The 11,212-nt window shown below is 46.9% G+C and overlaps 1 non-coding gene across 1 annotated transcript; it reads left to right on the forward strand.

Moving 5' to 3' along the window:
• Positions 1-1,434: 1,434 nt before the first annotated feature.
• trnar-ucu (transfer RNA arginine (anticodon UCU)) lies at positions 1,435-1,507 on the forward strand. Its single transcript has one exon. It is a non-coding gene; the product is annotated as a tRNA-Arg (tRNA).
• Positions 1,508-11,212: the final 9,705 nt, after the last annotated feature.

Genomic DNA, 11,212 nt, shown 5'->3' on the forward strand with positions numbered 1-11,212 from the left:
GCGACGTATTTTTTCCACCAGGTGCGTAACCTCAACTACGAGACTCAGCTCCTGTTCAGGGACCGTGATGGTTTGGAGGTCACTCTCAGGACACTGCCTGTCTTTTACCAGGACCTGCTCACGGTCTGGAACATGGTCGAATCGCGTCACGCCTACCCTCCGGCAGGAGTAGCGACTGTCGTCAGGGAGACGTTGCTCAGGAATCCGCACCTCCGTACTCGTGGGTTCGAGTGACTGTCGGAGGGGAGGGCCGTGACTGTGAGGGTGACCAGGGTCGGGGACGTGCTGGATGGTGGGGCCCTGGGCTGGACGCTGCCGCAGGATATAGCGAGCAGGGCAGCGGTAGACGTCCGGTACGTGGCCACCACCATCCGACACCTTAAAACGACGGTGCTCAGACCCCACGTAGTGCCCCAGTTGGAGGATGCTCAGGTGTGCGGTGGGATCCCGTCTGCACTCACTCCTGCCCGGACGGAATTTCACATTGGCCCCAGGGTCCTGTACTTCCTGCGGGAGACTGTGCCCCACAACCTGAGCTGTCTCCGGAGTTTTAGTTTTGTCCCTTTCAGGGGTGTATCACACAGGGCCCTGTACAGACTGCTGCTGCACACCCTCATCCACCTCCCGGACACACCCTGGCGTGCCCATTTACCACCGGGCGGTGGGGATCATCCCCAGTGAAGGGCTCTCTACATGGGAGTCCTTCCCCTTTCTCACGGGGATCTGGGGTGGAGGGTATTGCACGCGGCAGTCCGCAGATTGTGGTGGTTCACGGACTCCCAGCCCAACTGCTTGTTCTGTGGTGCTGTGGAGACCATGGAACAGGGCGCTTGCACTCCCTTTTTAGCTTTCTGGGAAACCTTCTCCTCCGTTTCTGGTTGGACCTCAGCCCCACACTCCCCATCATTGGGCACCCAGTGCCGAGGGGGGAGGGTTGGTCAGAGGATCTCCTCGTGGGTCTGCTCCTGGGCCTGGCCAAACTGGTTGTTAGGGCCGATTGCCTGACCCTCTTCCATGGTTACGTTCGAGCCCGGGTGTCCCTGGAGAAGGAGCACGCAGTGTCTACCAACATCCTTGAGCTGTTCAGAGAGTGCCCTCCCCCTCACTGTTTGGTCACACAGCATTGCCCTTTGATGCTTGTCACTGGCCACTCGGCTGTTTCCTTTCTTCCTGGTGATGGGAATTGAAGAAAGATTTGTCCATCTGTTGTCTTTCACTGTGTCTCACACCTGCACACACACAACATGGGTGCTGGGGAAAACATAAGCACTACCACAGTTAGGCAGCAGTGCGGGGGTAAAGAGAAAACCATATCTAACCAGGAGATTTAGAATCCCCTCAGTCCAGGGCACTGACTCTGTGCTGGCTGAGCCACAGACAGTGTGTTCTTGCAAAACAAAACTTAAAAGCTGCCATTTTAACATCACACGTGTGGCCTCAGTGGCCTAATGGATAAGGCACTGGCCTTCTAAGCCAGGGATTGTGGGTTCAAGTCCCATCTGGGGTGTCTGACATTTTAACCCTTGTCTTCATGGCTGATCTTTGTCTGAGGTCAAGTCAATTTTTCATGTCATCTGGATAAGTCCCTAGGTCTGAATTGGGTTGGTGGTACCTTGTGTCAGAAAAATACAGAATGTTGAGGATATGCAGGATAGTGGGGTAAACCGTCAGAAAGAGACCGCACAGTCACAATGGCTGAAAACCTGCTGAGATTCTCCTGAGGATGGCATGGCAGCTCAGTGGGTAGCACTGCTGCCTCACAGCGTCAGGGACCTGGCTTTGATTCCTCCCTTGGGTGTCTGTTTGTGTCGAGTTTGCACATTCTCTCCATGGGGTACTCCGGGTGCTTTGGTTTCCTCCCACAGCCCAAAGATGTGCAGGTTCGGTGGATTGGCTTTGGGGAATGCAGGGTGAGAGGATAGGGGTTGGGCCTGGATGGGATGCTCTTCAGAGGGTCAGTGTGGATGTGATGGTCTGAATGGCCTCCTCCCACCCCACTCTAGGGCTTCTCTGAACAGGTTTGGAGCAGATCGTCAGAGCTCCACTGCAAGGCCCAGTCAAGGCTTCGCAAAGGGACTGGCATCCAGGTGTGTGTTCCTACCCTACATTTCTCTGATCTTCCAGAATCTTCTGTGGCTTTGGCCAGTACAATAATCAGCAGGGTTCACAACATCCAATGGGGTCACACCAATACACTTAACTGTTGTCATGCCAGGAGCTATAAAGTGGATTGTCTCAGGCTGACACTTCTCCAATATACAACCCTCAGTCTGGTTGGAACTGGTTCTTCTTGAATCTTTGTAGCTCTTTGATCTTAGTTGCACTGTTCTCTGGAGCTGATAGCTGCTCTTTAATTTAGTTTGGCCAATTTTCTATCAGGTCAAATTTCTCCTGCTGAGGATCAATTGAAAATGCCTGATTTTGTTGCCATGGACACGTGACCACACAGGATTGAGATCACCTGCACAGTGAAGGTTTCAACAAAATCAAAACCCCAAATAAGATGTGAGCCCATAATCTCTGGTTTAGGAAGTTAGTGCCTTACCCATGAGATCACTGGGGCTCCAACAGATAGCGCTACCAACTGATGGACAAAGTAACTTCTGTTTTGGTTGTGTTGGTGTCAGTCTAAGCTATATTCTGTCAACATTACCAGCTGAACCCCAGATTACCTGCATGTTTGGTATTTATGACGATGTCCAATATGTCAATGGAAATGATTGAAATCTGGGGGTTCAAGGTTGGAACTGATGGGGCTGTGACTATGCATTTGGGTCCTTACCTTTCTTAGTCAAGGTATTGAATACAATTGCAAGGAGGCTATGATGGAGATGTGAGGTAGTTAGGCCATCGTTGGAGAACTTGGAGTGTCACATCCACAGATTGGACAAACATTTGTGGGAAGGCAACTGCTGAAAATCACCAGCCCCTGAGTCAGAGTCGGGGTTCACCAACAGAGTTTATTGTCCAAGGAAATCCCGGAGCTCCGGGGAGAGAGCAGCACCAACAGCACAGTGGTCAGCTGTGATTCTTCTCTCAACCCGGAGCACATGGTCAAGATACTGTTATACATTTTGTGATATAATAGGTCAGTGATGAGGTTATTGTCTCTGTAACATGGCTTGTTTATTGTAAACATTGCAGAATCCTTGATCGTTTCGGTGCAGTTATTGTCAGTTCCAGTGTGGCCTTTGTTAATTTCAGTGCAGTTGTTGTCAGTTTCAGCGTCTGCGCGGAAGTCCATTGCTGTAGTAATGGGCGGTAATCGCTCTTCCTGAGAAGGCCGATTACTGCAGCCCTGGCTATTATCACTCTGTATTGAGGCTGTATCTAACAGTTAGCATTTCTATCAAAGGTGTTGTCTGACCCAGACCCTTCGGCGGGCAGTGTATGTTCTTCATGTGTATTGTCTCTCCCATCCGTCTTAAACTAATCAACTCGGTTGTGAGTGCATTGTGCTGGCATTCTGGTGGCCCCAGGCAGTGTCTGTGTTTGCTCTGCTGTCTCTCTCCATATTGTGGTCTGGCGGCCATCTTGTGTGCCAAGTGGCCAACCTATGGCTCAGCAGCCATCTTGTGTGTCCGTGTACCTAGTGTCACCCTGCCCCGTGCCAACCCCCTCTTCCCTCCCCACTTTGTGGTCAAGGAGGCGAGGGTATTAACTGGAACAATCCATGTTGGGCCATTGGAATCTCCTTCCTGTCCCGATATAGGGCTGGCTCTCTTCCACAAAGGGGGGTCTCGCAAGTTCGGGCAGATCTTCTCTCTCTCCAGATTTTGCTTCTTTTTTAAATATACTTTATCCATAAAAAATCAAATAGAAATGCATTCAAAGGTTCTAAGTCATTTGTGTATAGACTATGCAGAGAGAAAAGAACCAACAAAACACTGGAATTTTGACATTTCTCAAAGTTCAGTGTCGTGAAAAAAAAACGGCATTTTGTACTTGGGCAGGAACCGATCTCTGTTCATTGTCAGGCACCAAGAGAGTCTGAGAACTGAAAGGACGATGTGATCATTTGTCAGAAAGACCTGAGACTGTGTTGTTTCCCTGTTACACCTTGGCAGCATCTGCCCGAAACTTTAGTGCATCCCTCAGTGTGTCGTGACAGATCTTGGAATCTGCTCGGCTGTAGCACTCATTTAAGATCAACTATTCCCAGCAGCGTATTGTCCCTGAGCTTTTGTGGCTTAATGGGTAAGACTGTAGCTTCTGATGTAGTGGATTGGTGGTTCACATCCCTTTTGGGGTGTTGACTTTTAAAGCCTGGTCTTTGTGGTGGCTGATTTTCATCCCATATCAACTCCATCTCAATCCAAATTGACTGGATTTTTCAACCACTCCGTTAAAAATCACTTGCCTGCTTCGAGATTATGGAAAATGCTCTTTAGTAGAAACTTGCACAAGGTAATTCCAGGGTTTGGGAGATCTTGGGGTGAATTGTCTGAAAGAGACAGCACAGCCACAATGGGCTGAATGCCTGCTAAGATCCTGTTGATTTGTCCTCAATGCAGCTTTTTGCAACATCTCCACTTCCTCCTTCCCCACTAACTGCAAATATCTTGAAAGTGCTGCACAAAATAACATTGAGCCCTTTGCTATTTTCCTGTCTGCTCCATTTTTCTCAGACTTGAGTTGTGCAAAGTTGGAGTTTGGTGGATTTCTGGTCTGTCCGTATGGGGAGAAATGGGAGGTAAGATCAATTTTATCAAGCAGCCAATGATTTAGCGTGAGATGGAAGGGGGAACAACTCTTATAAAACTCAGAGAGGAACACAATGTGAGAGCTTCAGGGTGCAGTGTTCACAGGCTGCCATTTTAACTATGCACATGAGGCCCTATTGGTCAAATGGATAAGGCACTGGCCTCCTCAGCTTGGAATTGTGGGTTCAAGTCCCCTCTGGGATGGCTAACGTTTAAGCCTTGTCTTCACGACTGATCTTCTTTGTCTGATGTCAGATCGATTTCTCATCTCCCCTGGAAACGTCCCCAGGTCTGTGTTGGGTTTGCTGGGATGTTGTGTCAGAAAAATACAGAACTATGTATAGTCTGAAGGATATGGGGCTAAATCACCCCTCTCTCTATGTCGGATTTGGAGGGATCAGTCAAAAGTGTCGTCTTTTTTTGAATAAAATCTCTAACTTGAAATAAACCATATAGGTCCCTGTTCGGTAGCTTGTGTTTCTGTGCTATCTGATCGAAGGACATCATTGTGTCTCCCTCAAACAAATCACCCACGCAAGACACACCCCTAACTGCCCAATGTTTGGATCCTGAATCTATCATCCCCGGTTGAAAGCCCGGCATACCCGGTGTAAGAAACGATGTCTTGCCAATATTGCCTTCCCTCTGCCGAATTGCCCTCCGTGCTTTAACTGTATCGATAACTATTGGGTTAAGGCAATATTCCCTAACTGTCCTCATTTTGTCCAAACACAGCAAGTGAGTAAGGGGTCACCTTAGTCTGGGAGGTTTCAATATCTAACCATATTGAAAGAGGGTCCACACAAGCCCAGTCACTCATGTAGGATAAAAGTGAGCTTCGTTGGTAGCTTTTAACGTCTGGGTGATCCACTCCCCCCAGTCTGTGAGACAATCACAGTTTAGCTCATTTAATGAGGGGCCACTGATGATGTCAAATAAAGGGGCTGAACCAGCCGTTCAGTCTCCTGAATGTTTGCTTATCGAAAATCAGGGGGAGCATCCATATAGGGGATAGTAAACGAGGGAGAATATTCATCTTAATAAACACTATCCGACCCAACCACGAGACCAGAAGCACCTCCATCTTTGAAGGTCTTGTTTGATTTTGTCAAATAATTGAACAAAATTGGCTTTGAACAGCCGATTCAGAACTGGAGTAAAGAACATGCTCAAATACACAAAACCCCCCTGTGACCATTTAAATGGGAATCGATATTCACCCTCAAGACTTAACACTTTCATAAGACCACCCATAGGCATAGTCTCTGATTTTGCAAGATTAATCTTGTCCCCCAAAAAGGTGCCAAACACACAGATGCATGCGAATAGGTGAGGTACTGAAACTGCTGGATTTGACGAAAGAATTAGGTCATCGTCCACATACAATAAACTCTGATGTAAATTTGACCCCACGTCTGGAGCTGATATATTGGGATCCCTATGAATGACCCAAAAAATGTTAAAATTGCTTGATCACACCCTGTTGGTGATGATTGCAGTGAGAGGGTCATTGTGGAGAACCTTTACCCATTTATAAAAACTTCGCCCAAAACAAACCGCTCCAGAGTATAGAAAAGGTACGGCCTCTCAACTCGGTCAAGCGCCTTCTCTGTATCTGGAGAAATCACCAATCCCTATATTGACTGTTGTTGACACACTTGAATTACATTAAGCAGCCTCCTAACATTATTGGAGGATCTGCGGCCCTTTATGAAGCCCGTCTGGTCCTCTTTAACAATAGAAGGTAACACAGTCTCCAGCCTTAACACAAGAGTATTAGCGAGGATTTTAAAGTCCACATTTAAGAGTGAAATTGGCCTGTACAAAGCACAGTCCCCCGGGACCTTCCCTTTTTTAAGAATAAGCGAAATATTGGCCTCTCTCAGAGATGGCGGGAGACAAACATGGCTGTATGAGTCATTAAACATGTTGAACATCGGGCCTGACAATATGTTTATAAACTCCTTCTAGAATTCACTGGGAAGTCCATCAGGACCGGGTGCCTTTCCACTCTGAAGCTGCTTCACAGCCTCCTGCACCTCTTGCTCTGATAAGGGGACATTGAGAAAAGACTCTTGTTCGGGGGTCACACCCAGGAGCTCCAGATCCTTGAATAAAGCCTCCATTTTGGCCCGACCCTCCTCACAAACCTCAGATTCGTGTAACTTAGTGTAAAATCTCTGGAATGACACATTAATCTTTTTGGAGTCACCCGTTCGGTTCCCAGACGCTTTCCTAATCACCGTAATGGCTTGAGGGGTGCTCCTTTTCCTAGCGAGATATGCTAAGTATTTGCCAGACCTGTCACCATGATCATATAACCTCTGCTTTGCAAAAGAAAGCTTGTTCTTTGCTGTCTGAGTGAGCACGGAATTCAATGCAGACCGCAGCGCCGTAATCCTCTGTAACTTGACCAACGAGGGCCTGTCAAAGTAGGCCTTCTCAGCTGCCTTCAACCGTGCTTTGAGGAGACGTTGCTGCTCACCCTTCTGCCGCCTCCTACTGGCAGTGTAGGAAATAACTGACCCACTGTCATAGGCTTTGGCAATTTCCGAAAGGAAGGATTGGCTACTAACCGAGTGTGAGTTAATGTCTAGGAAAGCCCAAAATTCCCGAGAGAAATGCTCCACAAACGTATTATCCTTGAGGATAAAGGGATCCATTTGCCAGTGCCTTGGACCCACTGTAACGTCCTTAATCTTAACCAACAGGTACACTGGAGTGTGATCAGAGATGGTAATATTTCCGATCGTACAAGGTGCCACCAAGTCCAGGGTTGCCACGGGGATTGGAAAAAAATCAATCCTGGTGTGACATCTGTGTGGATTGGAAAAAAATCAATCCTGGTGTGACATCTGTGTGGATTGGAAAAGAAAACCGTAAAATCCCTGCCTGTAGGGTGGAGACACCTCCAGATGTCCACCAACTCTCACTCCACACACAGATCCACTCATTGTTTAGTTTGTACAGAGGATATCGGGGGTGGGGGCTTTGGGGAACCTCAGTACTGTGGGATCCATGAGACAGTTAAAATCTCCCCTTTCAATGATATGCCAGGACTCCAGACTGATCAATTTAGAAAACACATCGAGGAAAATGTTGAGGGATGAGCTGGAGGGCAATAAACATTTAAAACACCATATTCTTCCCCATTTATCAAGGCTATAAGAATATGTAAAAAACCATTTAAGATCGATGGGGTAAATACCCCACCCATCCTCTGGTATAACTTCACTTAGAAATTGAAAGTACACATCTCAACCGCCACCAAACACAGTTTAAACCAGATTATTACCAATCGGGAAAACAAGGAAAAGAAAGCTCCAACTGGACTTCTTCGATTTTTTTAAAAAACAACAAAGACATAAACAAACAACACTATTTGTAGATACTAAATTGTTCAGATTCGGTTAATTTGTCCACAAAGTCTCTTGCCTTCTCCGATGTATCAAAGAGATGTACGGATCCATGTAAGGTTATCGGAGCACCGCCGGATACCTCAGAGAGTACTGGATCCCAAACTCCCTCAGTCTTCTCTTGGCAGAAACATTATCCGTCAGGGGGTGGGAATTAAACAGCCAGGGCTGACAAAGGAAGTCAGGAAATGTATCATAGGGAAAGAGAGAGTCTACAAAGTGGCCAAGAGCACTGGGAAATCAGAAGATTGGGAAGACGACAAAAACAAACAGAGGATAACAAAGACATAGAAATAGGAAGGAGAGGATCAAATATGAAGGTAAGCTAGCCAGTAATATTAGAAATGATTGTTAAAGTTTCTTTCAATACATAAGAAACAAATGAGAGGCAAAAGTAGAAATTGGGCCATTCCAAATTGATGCAGGAAGGTTCGTGAAGGGAGATAAGGAAATGGCTGAAGAACTTGGTAAATACTTTGTGTCAGTCTTCACAGTGGAAGACATGAGCATTATCCTAACAATTAAGGAGAGTCAGGGGGCAGATTTGAGTACGGTAGCCATTACAAAAGAGGAAGTGCTAGAAAAGTTAAAAGGTCTAAAAATTGATAAATCTCCCGGCCCCAATGGTCTCCATCCTAGAGTTCTGTGGGAGGTGGCTGAGGAAATAGTAGAGGCTATCTTTAATCTTTCAAAAATCACTGTAGTCAGGGAAATTCCCAGATGATTGGAAAATCACTGTTGTAAACCCCTTGTTCAAGGAAAGATCAAGATAAATGATGAAAAATTATAGGCTGGTTAGCCTAACCTCGGTTGTAGGTTAAATTCTAGGATCCATCATTAAGGATGAGATTTCTAAATTCTTGGAAGTGCAGGGTTGGATTAGAAAATGTCAGCATGGATTTAGTAAGGGGAGGTCATGCCTGACAAACCTGTTAGAATTGTTTGAAGAGGTAACAAGTAGGTTAGACCAGGGAAACCCAGTGGATGTAATCTACCTAGATTTCCAAAAGGCCTTTGATAATGTGCCTCATGGGAGACTGCTGAGTAAGGTGAGGGTCCATGGTGTTCGATGTGAGCTACAGGCATGGATTGGGAATTGGCTATCTGACAGAAGGCAGAGAGTTGGGATAAAGGGTTCTTTCTTGGAATGGCAGCTGGTGACAAGTGGTGTCCCGTAGGGTTCAGTGTTGGGGCAACAGCTGTTCACTTTATATATTAATGATCTGGATGAAGGGACTGGGGGACATTCTGGCGAAGTTCACCGATGATGCAAAGTTCAGCAGACAAGCAGGTCGTTCTGAGGAGGTGGGGAGGCTGCAGAAAGATTTAGACAGTTTAGAAGAGTGGTCCAGGAAATGGCTGATGAAATTCAACCTGAGCAAATGCTCGGACTTGCACTTTGGAAAAAGGAATACAGGCATGGACTATTTTTTAAACAGTGAGAAAATTCATAAAGCCAAAGTACAAAGGGATCTGGGAATGATAGTCCAGGAATCTCTAAAGGTTGACTTGCAGGTTGAGTCCGTGGTTAAGAAAACAAATGTAATGTTACAATTTATCTCAAGAGGGTTGGAATGTAAAAGCAGCGATGTCCTTCTGAGACTTTATAAAGCTCTGGTTAGGCCCCATTTGAAATACTGTATCCAATTTTGGGCTCCACACCTCAGGAGGGACATACTGGCACTGGAGCATGTCCAGCGGAGATTCACACAGATGATCCCTGGAATGGGAGGCTTAACATACAATGAACAGCTGAGGATCCTGGGATTGTATTGATTAGAGTTTAGAAGGTTGAGGGGAGATCTAATGCAAATTTACTAGATAATGCATGGCTTAGAAAGGGTGGATGCTGGGAATGTGTTTCCATCAGGACCCATGGGCACAGCCTGAGAATTAGAGGGGGGTCAATTTAGAACGGAAATGAGGAGACATTTCTTCAGGCAGAGAGTGGTGGGCCTGTGGAATTCATTGCCGTGGAGCACAGCAGAGGCCAGGACGTTAATTGTCTTCAGGGCAGAGATTGATAAATTCTTGATTGCGCAAGGAATTAAGGGTGAACGATGAGAGTGCCACCAAGTGGCGTTGAAATGCCCATCATTCACGATTGAATGGAGGGGTGGACCCGATGGGCTGAATGGCCTTACTTCCATTCCTATGTCTTAGGCTCATCATCGTAAGGTTTTCTTTTCTGGTTTACCACCGCTGAGAAGTCCTGGAAAGGCATGAGCTTAGAGCCCTCGTAAATTAGGGCCTTCAGATCCTTCCCCTGGATTAGACTACCGACAGTGTGGAAACAGGTAACACTATGGGCAATTTAACATGGTCAATTCACCTTTGTACTGTGGGAGGAAACCAGAGCAATGTGCAAACTCCACACAGGCAGTTATCTAAGGCTGGAATCGAACCTGGGACCGTGGTATTGTGAGGTCGCAGTGCTAACCACTGAGTCACCTGATTCTGGGAGCTGCCACAATTCTCTCCTTAGCTCTGTAGTTCATGCAGTTTTTGAGCAAAGTAAAATGTAGTTCTGCAAATACAAATTCACCCCACAAATTTATATGTGCTTGTGTGTGTGTGTGTGTGTGTGTGTGTGTGCGCGGGTGCGTGCATGTGCACGCGTGCGTGCGTGTGTGTGTGTGAGTGTATATATGTGTGTGTGCGCGTCTGTGTGTGTGCGTGTGTGTGCGCGTGCGTGTATGTGTGCGTGTGTGTGTGTGCGTGTGTGTGTGTGCGTGCGTGCGTGTGTGCGTGTGTGCGTGTGTTTGTGCATGTGTATGTGCGTGTGTGTGCGCGCGCGTGCATGTGTGTGTATGGGGTGGGGGGTGTGGTGCTGTTCTGAGTGTCAACAGACAGCAGTGTTCCCTCCCAGTCAGAGAACACTTCAGCAATTCGGGACATTCGACCTCGGACCTTCCTCCAAGGGGGACTTCGGGACAGGCAACAATGAAAAGTGGCCGAGCAGAGGCTGATCACCAAGTTTGGTAACAATGGAAAATGGCCTCAACTGGGACATTACAGGTGACCCCATTCAACTTCACACACACACACACACATACACACATACACACACACATACACACACACACACATACA

This window comes from Chiloscyllium punctatum, chromosome 18 (genome assembly GCF_047496795.1).
Source record: "Chiloscyllium punctatum isolate Juve2018m chromosome 18, sChiPun1.3, whole genome shotgun sequence".
NCBI classification, from domain to species: domain Eukaryota; kingdom Metazoa; phylum Chordata; class Chondrichthyes; order Orectolobiformes; family Hemiscylliidae; genus Chiloscyllium; species Chiloscyllium punctatum.